The sequence below is a fragment of the Calypte anna genome, chromosome 10 (genome assembly GCF_003957555.1).
Source record: "Calypte anna isolate BGI_N300 chromosome 10, bCalAnn1_v1.p, whole genome shotgun sequence".
Taxonomy (NCBI): domain Eukaryota; kingdom Metazoa; phylum Chordata; class Aves; order Apodiformes; family Trochilidae; genus Calypte; species Calypte anna.
In genome coordinates, this window is record NC_044256.1 from 13,310,290 (window position 1) to 13,320,260 (window position 9,971).

Genomic DNA, 9,971 nt, shown 5'->3' on the forward strand with positions numbered 1-9,971 from the left:
TCAAACACAACGTGTTTTCCGAAGGAGTACAACCTGAAAATATTTGTTTTGCAGACAATTTTAGTGCTATCTATTCTTTTACTTAGAGTTTAAGTAAACCTTGAAGACTTTTCTTTTTCCACAGCCAATTACAGACACAGACACCAGTAACCACTGCCACTCGATGAATATGGAGGAGCTTTATGGACATTACTAGATGAACAAAGGTATTAGCACTCTACACAGTCCTTTAAATAAAGCTGTCAAGAAATTTATACATTGTTTAGAAAGAATAATCTGCTTACCTCAGGACAATATTAGGGGGAAAAAAGCAGATGAATTCTGAACTAGGAGGGAATCTCAGCTCCAAAATCCTGTTTTAGAGTCTGCTTTCTTCCTCATCCACAGAAAAAATCAAATCCCATCAAAAGGGGCTGCTAGGATTTAGTTCCACCTGCTGCTGAACTAAGCACTGTGCAGCAGTGAGTTTCAGCCCACATTTTCCCTGTCTGTTCTGTTCTCTCCACCTTTGGGCTGGGCTGCATTCCCTTCCTTTCTTCTGACTCTTCCTCTCATCCCCACGCAGCTGCTCACAACTCACTCCTTCTTTTCTTGTTCCATCAAAGCCCTTTTAATTTTCATATTCCTTTTGATCTCTGGGCTCTCAGACTTGGCAGGCCAGCTGTGTAAATGCCCAGGGCCTGGAAAATAGCATTTTCCCAATGGATTATTGAGTTACTGTTGTTTTAACTCCCTTGAAGTTGTTTACCCCAGGTATCATGTCTCCATCACTGTTTTTTAGCCCATTGGTTTCCATCTCCTCCAAGACTAAACAGCTTTCTTGGACTTAGCTTTATAAATAATCTTCACATGCTCAGACTGAGGGATATAAACTCTTCATGATGGCAGAATACTTAATTCCCTGGGTTCTCCAAACCACAGTAGTGAAGATCAGCTATCTAGAATGTTATACTAACAATTCCCAGATTTATAGGTTAGATCACTGGTGGAAAAGGCTTCAGTGCTGCAGGGTCTCTGCCTCTTGAATTTGTTTTCCTTTGTAGCTCTTCTCAGCTCTCTGCTTTTCAATGAGGAGTGAGGGGGTAGACAAGTCATCACCTGAGGTACTGTATAAGTAGGTTTCTTCTTTCAGAAAAAAAAAAAAAAAAGAAAAGAAAATCCTAGCAACCAGAGCTTCTCACTTTGTAAATTCACTAGCTAAAATTTTCCCTTTGTTTAACATTTTCTAGTTTTCCAGCACTTGTTTCCTTGCCTTTCTTTCCTCCCTTCTTACAGTATTTTCATACCACTTCTTTTTATAAACCATTTTATACCCAGAATATTTTTCCAATATAGCCTGAGTTTTCTTCTAGAAGTGAGGAGAATGGAATATTTCCAGCATAAAATGGAAAATATTTTCCAAGACTTGTTTAAAGCCGCTCTTTGTGGGTAGGGCAATGTGTTGAAAACAGAAAACACTGCATCCTACTTTTTTTCCTAGTTCTCCACTTCTGGTACATACAATTAAAAGGATGTAGTTCTATAGTTATAATTTTTTATAAGGTACACCTATAGCCTAAGGAGGCAAGTAGAAATACCCAGAAAAAAAGAAAATACATTTCCATTTTCAATTTTCTGGGAAAACATAGCTTAAATCATCATTTATGTCAGATTTAGCAGATGATGTGTACAAAGGTACATGATATAGTTATATACTGTGCCCACCTGTGACATTTATGATGCTACAAAAAGCTGCAGTGGGAACAAAAGAGGAGATAGAGCAGTTTCCACTAAATCTATCCTGTTTGGGTCCACATAACATTGTTCTTAATTTTTTTGTCTTTTGATACTTTGAATATGGCTGTGTCCCCAGTCACTGCTAACAAGGGGACACACAGTTGGAGAAAGCCTTCCTAAAGTATCTGGATCCATCTAGAGTTAGCTTCTCTTATCAACACTGAGTGCTCTTGTCACATGTGTAAGGCTGTATAGTTTTCTCCTATTTCCGCATCAAGGTGGAATTCCAAAAGCAGGAGCTTTGCAAGAAACCTCTGGAGCCAATGCAAATCCCACCCAGAGAACAGATCCAACTGCTATATAAAACACAGAATCTCACTGCAGAATTAGGAAATCTTCCTTTGCAACTCAGGAAAATTATTCAACATGATGGCATTTATAAAAACAGCCACACATCACAGTCATGAGCTTCTGGAGAACACATTCTTTCCAAGAAGAATGTTAATCTACTGCAGAGTGAGTGGTTGAGCATGAGAGCCAGGGAGAACATGTGAGTGCGGGGATGCAGGGACACAGCAGAACTGTCCCCCCCAGCCAGGGCTCCCTCACCGCCTTCAACCCCTGGCACCTGTAGAGTTGAAATCCTCATGTGTTTGATGAACTGCACTATCTGGATGGAAAGGAATAACTGTAGCACATAAAGAGCTCCAGGACCATATCTGGGCACTGATGTTATTGGCAGGGAAAAGTCCCTGCTCCTGGCCTTTCAGAACTTTTTTGTGGAGCCACTTCTGAGGAAAGATGTGGAAACAGGTATTGGGATGCCCTTGAGAAAAACTCCTTCCTGTACCTTCTTCTAAACAATGGGACTCATTGAGAAGAATTCATTCTCTCTTCCCTGGCACACAATGAAAAAAATTCATCAGTGTGGTCTCAGTAGCAGAAAGAGGCAAAAGTTGTTGTTGATGTGTAAGGCTTCTCAGAAACAGACAGCACAAACTCTAATTCCCCTCTTAGCTGAACAGTGAATGATAAACTCTGGAGAGGGATTCCATAATGGTTTCTCTAATGCAAACAGGATCACACTACTGAGACAGGACTTGGATTTTTTTCTACATTGTCTTCATATTAAAATATTGAGAAGCATTAAATAAATAACAAACTTCACTTATTTTTTTCAAATATAAAAAGAAGCTACAGGTCATTAAAAAATTAAAAGCATCAAAACCTAAAAAACATTCTAGTACAATAACAAGGCTGAGGTCTAGAGGGATATACGATTTTTTGGTCTTTCAATTTGTGGCAGAGATTTTAAAACTGTTTTATTAAGGGACAGATAATCCTAATAGGAAGAAAAAAAGTAAAATAGATTAGTTCAGCAATGAACCATTCACAGCCACTTGGTCATAAAACAACAAACAACTCGTCATTCTTAATGTTATTCTTCTCCAGGGAAATGAGCTTTTTCTTTGCTGTGATGAACTGTTATAATTGAGCTTGACTGAAGCAGAGCTCCTCTCTCAAACAGCTGAGAAATGGAGATTTATTCTGATTAAGAAAGATGCTTGTAGCAGAACAAATGTGCATGTGATATAGCCAGGTCCATCTATGTACATAAAAATATTACATTCTGCTACTTTTCTTTTATATTTTCTTTTTCAAGGAAATGAAGATGATTTTCATTTTTAATACATACCAGGAATGGAAGATCAGATGGCAGATATTATAATAAAGTGTTCCTTGTTTACAGGAAAAATTATGTTCATAATTTTTTAATCACGTTTGACAGTTTTACCATAAAGAAACAGAGGTCTCAACTGGAACTGTGGCTTTTCATTAGCCTGAGGCTGATTTGTCATCAAGTTGAGCTGATTTTATTGGAACTAATAACTGAAAGTTGCCTTGCATCTTTTGCTATGGCAGTGCAATGAATAAAATCCTATTACACCTCCTGCATTTCTTAGAAAACTCCTAATTATCTGAATGAAGGCTTTTCCTCCATTGCTTGTTAATTTGTAGGGCCATTGCCTTTTCTAAGGAGCTCCATGTAGTAGGTAAATCAAGATATAAGGGTATCTCTGCTCTTCCCTTTTCATCTACAGCTCTGATCAGAGCTGATCATTTGTGCCGAATCAAGCACCAACTTCCAGAACAGCCTAATTTGTAACAGGTATGAGTGAAATAAAATCCTTCTCATGCAGATTGATCTCAGGACCATAAGTGGGGGTTGTGGTGTGGCTGGATAATAAGGCCACAGGTGTCATTTAAATAAGTTTTTACCAAACACATCAAATAGAAAACCTGAGAAATAACAGTTCTTCTCTGAATTGGACTTAGCACACTGTTTTACAATGCCCTTGGGCATCACAGAGGGTAAGACTGGAAAATCATTTCATCTGAAGGAAAAAAAAATTGAGAGCAAATAAATTCTGCCTTTTTTATGACCAAAAAAATATTCTACAGAAGGAAAAGGGCTGTGACAGCAAAACACTGACATGTCCCAAACAAAGCTTATCCATAGTTCACTAACTGAAGGCCAGTTCCAAGTTTAACTGCACTTCCAGAGGAACATCAATTCCAGAGAAATGCATTGCAGAAAAAAAACCTGTGTTTTGAGGCTTATAAGTTCTCCATTTGAATTCTTGGCAGGCTTTTTACATCAGCAAAAAAAATGTGGGGACTCAAGGGTTGGTTATCATTTACACAGGAGTTTGCTTTTAAGCACAAATCAAAACCTCAGGAGGGAACTGGCTGCAGGTGGAACTTTCTTCTCCCTAGGGCCAAGGACCAAGCCATGACATTTTCCCAGCAAACAATATTCTTTTCTGAAGGTAAATTTGAATGGAGAAAGAAGAACACTTTCCAACAGACATAAATTTATATGACAATTTCATATTTTCACCACTGCTTAAGCAATAGAAGCTGTCTTTGTATAAAAGAGAATCATAACTTCTCTCAGAGATTTTCAGCCTTTTTTTAACCCCCATCATAGCAAATAATTTTTTCTCCCTTGCTTCAAGAAGAACAACAACACTCTGACTCTCAGGGTTTTTTTGGAAATGCCTTTAGAGCATATTTCAACCCAATGTACCTATATATATTCCCTTTGGCAATAGGATATAATGGAAGGTTTATGTTCCTTTAAGATAATTCTCCTGCAACTCTCTGAATAACAGCAAGATGCCTGCTTCTTGCACAGACACCTCAAAGCATCTATGATTTACCCTCTAGAAAAAAAAATCCTTCCATTTGGCATGATGAACCGTTTTTTGTTCCAAGCCCATATTTTCATTTTGGTTTTCCCAGTCATAAATGTCTTGTGATACTGAGTAACAACAACATAATCTGAAAATTATGCACAGATGAATGAGATCGTTCATAGCTGTTATTCCTCCTCTCTGACTTACACATTCAACATATGATGCATTTTTTACCTGCATGCTGTTCCAAGGGATACGTGCCATGCACAGTGGTAAATATTTGAAGAGAACCTGGTGTAATGTATGACCCTACTACCCACAAGTCTTATGATCCATCCTGTAATAACTTATTTTTGGTTTGACATTGTTTCCATCTCTTAAGAGGGTTTAGCTCACTATAATTATTTCTCGATTTAGTTTTGTTTCCTAGACATCTTAATTCACACATTTTTAGTTATTGCTTAATACAAGGCAGTGAAAGCAAGATTCACAGCCAGCAATTAACTACTTGATGTATCCAGACGTTACCTAATAAGTTAAAATTCATGTGCTGAAATTCATTCTAACAGCCTGGTTCTGCCCTCAGAGGCCACCTGAAAGGAACAGAAGAGTCTTTCCCATCAGTAAGTCCCAGGTCACCAATCTCTCAGAGCAGGAGCCATGGTCATTTTGTCTCAGTTCCACTGGGAGACTGAGCACATCAGTTTCTACAAAGCAGTGAGGTTTGTCTGGTTTCAGGAGCGCTCAGCAGTGTTCTCTGCCCCCCTCACACAAAAACTATAAGGACAGGGAGTGATCCATTTCTCTCCTGGGGAAACACTGGGCTAAGACAGTTCCCAGGTATTACTTTTTAATGTTTGCTTGTAGATTCTCTGGAGCATTGCTTGCACAAGACCAGCATTACCCATGGCAAACAGTCTGGGAGTGTTATGGACCCTCAGACCTGAGTTCCTCTCTCATCCCAACTCCTTAAGACTCAGACAGAAGAACAGTAATGGAACAACATGGGCACTGCACTTGCCTTTCTCTTTGTAGAAGCTGGCTGCATAAAAGACCCATTTTACTAAATCCTTCATTTGCAGCCAGATTGCTTTCTCTGACATTGCATTTCTTTTGACCCAGCCTTTTGACTTAAGCTCTGAAGAGAATAAGAATAAAGACGCACAGCTAAAGAGTTCGTCAGATCATGCATTTTCCCAAAGGCACAGGAGAAAGGGAAGAAAATATTTCTCAGAAGAGCTCATTTGATTTTTTGTTCTCTCAAATGCTTTTGGGAACTGGTTACATAAAAATAATTTGCTTTAAACCTCTTAATTTCCGATACCAAAGGAAGTTTGATAGGTAGAATTAACTCTGTTTTAATGGGAAAGGAACTTTGTTCTCTCTCTCTCACTTCTGTGCCATAAATAGTTGTCACAGAAGAGCAGGAAGACACCAGCCTCTGTCTTGGCTTCCCCCCATGACCCGGAGCAGAGCTGTCATTTTCCAGCCTCTGTTCTGGCACAGGGTAAGATACCTGGGGCTGTGGGTTGTTCACAGTCTCCAGGTCTCACTTGCCTTTTTTATATAGCATATTCAAGAGGCAGCTAAAATGCTCCCTTCTGAAGTGTCACAGAACTCTCTCCTCAGCTGCTGTTCAGGACTCTCAGTTGCTCCAAGCTCTTGCCACAGCCACCTAGAATTCTCATCTCCATGTTACAAAATCAAAGCCACACCACTTAAACTATCCTTCAGTCAAGTCTAAAACACCTCCAAAGTGAACACATAGGCCTTCAGATTCAATATTAATGAGTTTCCCAAAGAATCCAGCAGCAAGATCCAAATGCAAAATGTTAGGAGACAAGACACTCTCTGGTCTCATGGACAATCAGGGCTGGCTGAATACCTTTCAGCTCACGTCATCTGCTTGCCTCAGTAACACTCTCCTCTTCTTTCCATCATACTGAAATACAAAACCATAGCTTCCCACAGCTCCATAGCACATGTTCTCAGAGCATGTCTTTGCTAAATTGCAGGATTTTTAGCGGTGGACCTTCTTTTTCTTAATCTGTGTGTATTTTGGGGCACAGAGATCATGATTTTTGTAAACGGATCTTGAATATTCTGTTAGACCAAGTTCAAGTTCCATGATCTCATTTCCAGTCTTCCTGGATTTCCCCATGTGACAGGAGAAATTCCCCTCATTCCTGACCAGAAAAAGAATGATCATATAGAAAGGGTGAAAAAATTAAACTTGGACTCGTGGCTTTACGTGGAAAACATTATGGATGAAAAGTTGTGGATTACATAATACATTTTATCTGCAGCAAGTTAGCAAGAGTAACAGCACTGAGTAACAAAGGAAGAAAAGCTGAAATGGTATAGAAGAGCATGTGATCTGCTAATTGAAGAGAAAAATAAGATAATTAAGATATTGATCCCCACAGTTAAGTACCCCATTAAATTAGAAAGAATATCTCTAACTCAAATGAGATGCTTGCTGAGTAAATACTCAGTTCCTTTTGGTCCTCATCTCCACAAAATGCAGTATATCAAATGGAATAGGATGAAACCAGGTTATGAAATATTTTGCAATATCTTCTGAGAGGGAACAGGCATGACCCCTGTGCTTTTACAGGGTCTGCCTATGTAGGCATACACAGGAAAATTCGCCTGAAATAATGAAAGATGAACATGTAAAGCAGTTTCCTAAAAAATGCATTCCTGTTCAGTTTGTAGTTATATGCTTTCTTGGAAAAACATCACAAATTAGATTATTCTGGAATAACAGCAGCCAGATTATTAGCATTATAGTCACAGAGGTGCCCATCCCAGGCAGCAACCCAGTGTAACTCTTTCCAGTGTGTACACAAATCTGACCTCACACATCACCCAAAGCATTAGTGTCCTAACTCTTAAATGTGAAAATATATAATTTTCATAATAACTTTCCTACTCGGACACTTCTAGGCTTTGCTCAGCCTCTTTCTCCTCATTTTTCTCTTCCCTGGCTGAAGCAGGAGCCACCAGGTGATGTATCTGCAGTCAATGCCCTCCAGTTTAGCTTCCCCCTCTGCAGGCCATGCTATTCACCATGCTGTACAATGCCTGCCCCAAGTTATCCCAGGATATTCCCAGGGCTGCTCCATGCAGCCACAAGAAACCTGCCCTGTATTGCAACATCAAGTAATTCAATAGAGTTCTATCCAGGCTGCTCCCAAATTCTTTTAAGCTTATGGAATCTGTTCTTGACACAACTACATTGCTGCTATATAAATTTTTATATAATTACAAAAAAAAAAAAAAAATTACAATGGACATAAATTCATCTGTGAACCAGCCTATTTTTCTCATGGATAAGCACTCAGCACTTTATGGCTTTCTTCAATATTAGCCGTCTAGAGTCAATTATAAGCCCTTTATGTTTCCCTAGCAGGAAGGTTAAAATTTAATTTTCTTTTATTGCAGTTTGTAAATATAACATACTCTCCAGCTGGCCTGGTAAAGCTCTTCAATTAAATTATCTCGTGCAACACTGCTTTAGCTGCTGGTACCTCCCTACTTCACAACAAACTGACAACCCCACATTGTCAAGGTATTTATTGGCCCATTACTTAAATGTGATTGTTATTTTACAACATATTTATTTTTCATTGAAATGACCAAATAGGCAGATTTGGGTTTTTGACTGGAGACACAACTATGCTTTTAAAATTTAAAAAGTCTTCTAAAGGCTTTGAATCAATGCTGTCATCCTTTGTGCCTCTCCCCAGTAAATCATTTGCTTGGTTCTTTTTGTTTTCAGGGTTCAAAATACTGCTCCTAGCAAAAAGTAAAGTGATGTGTTAGCATAGCAGTTTACTGTGTTATTTAGCTGAGGCAAGGAGCTCAGAAAACTAGAGGGAAATGATCTATTGAAATCTATAATCCTTCCCTCTGCCCTCACCTCAGTTCCAGAACATGAGATTATTATGCTTGTTAGAATAACTACTTATCTACCCACGGCCAGGGCTGGCATCCCCTGGAATGCTAAAAAGGTCCACACCTAATTACCGTGCTGACTCAATTATTTTTGTACAACTTCAACATCAAAGAAATCTATTATTGCTTATCCCCCAACCAAGGAAAGTAAATGGACTTACTGGAAGGATCAATATGCTCCAAAAGGATGACAGAGGAATAAAGAGGTGAATTTGAGTGCCATTCTGTAGGGTCCTATAAAAGCTGAGATTCTTCAGGGTGAGTTAATCACCCCTCCTACCAATGCTACAAATCTGTCCAGGTTTTCCTGATGTTCTTGCTACTAGGCTGTCCCATGGCAATCCTGCTTGTTACTTGCCTGCACCATTTTGTCTGATTTTCAGTCCTTGGGTCCCTGTGTTCTTTCTGCATTGTAAGACTTAAGATGTGTGCCTAATTACTGTATACAGCAAGTTTAACATTCAAGGCACCTTTGTTGGTTCTTGCTTTCTATGACTCAACAAATTTGTTACCTTGAGGTGCTAAACACAGCTGAGAGAGAGAAAACAGAGGTCAGATTTTCTACTACAGGCACGTCTTTTAATTTCATTGAAACCCACTGATGCTGCCACCAACATGCTGTGATGGTTTCCCTTCTCCTCTGAGGTGCTGTTTTTGTGAAAGTGCAGAACAGCACCTTGCCAGCAACATCTGCCTGCCAGGAAGACTGAGTATCTTTGGCATTTTCACAGGCAGAAATTACAGCACTGAAAGCAAGTGCTGAAAGCACAGTACCAACGATGCTGAGGGGTACTGTAGAAAGCTGCATTGGTACAGAAATTCCAAGAGAAGAAAAAAAAAATGCTGAAGTCCAGCTAATAAAACACTTTTCAAAGGCAAAATGTGTCACACTCTTTCCAGATGCCTGTCTTTGACTGCCTTTATTGCTAAGGAATCCAATTCATATTTGGTGGCTGGGATTTCTTCATGCTATCAGAAAGGATAATCAGCCCTGGGAATCCTCAGAGCCATTACTAAGGGGGTTAATGCCTCCTCTCACTAACGTGAAGCTGCTGCTGTTCTCACAAGGTCTTAATGCTCCCCTCAGTGGCTGAA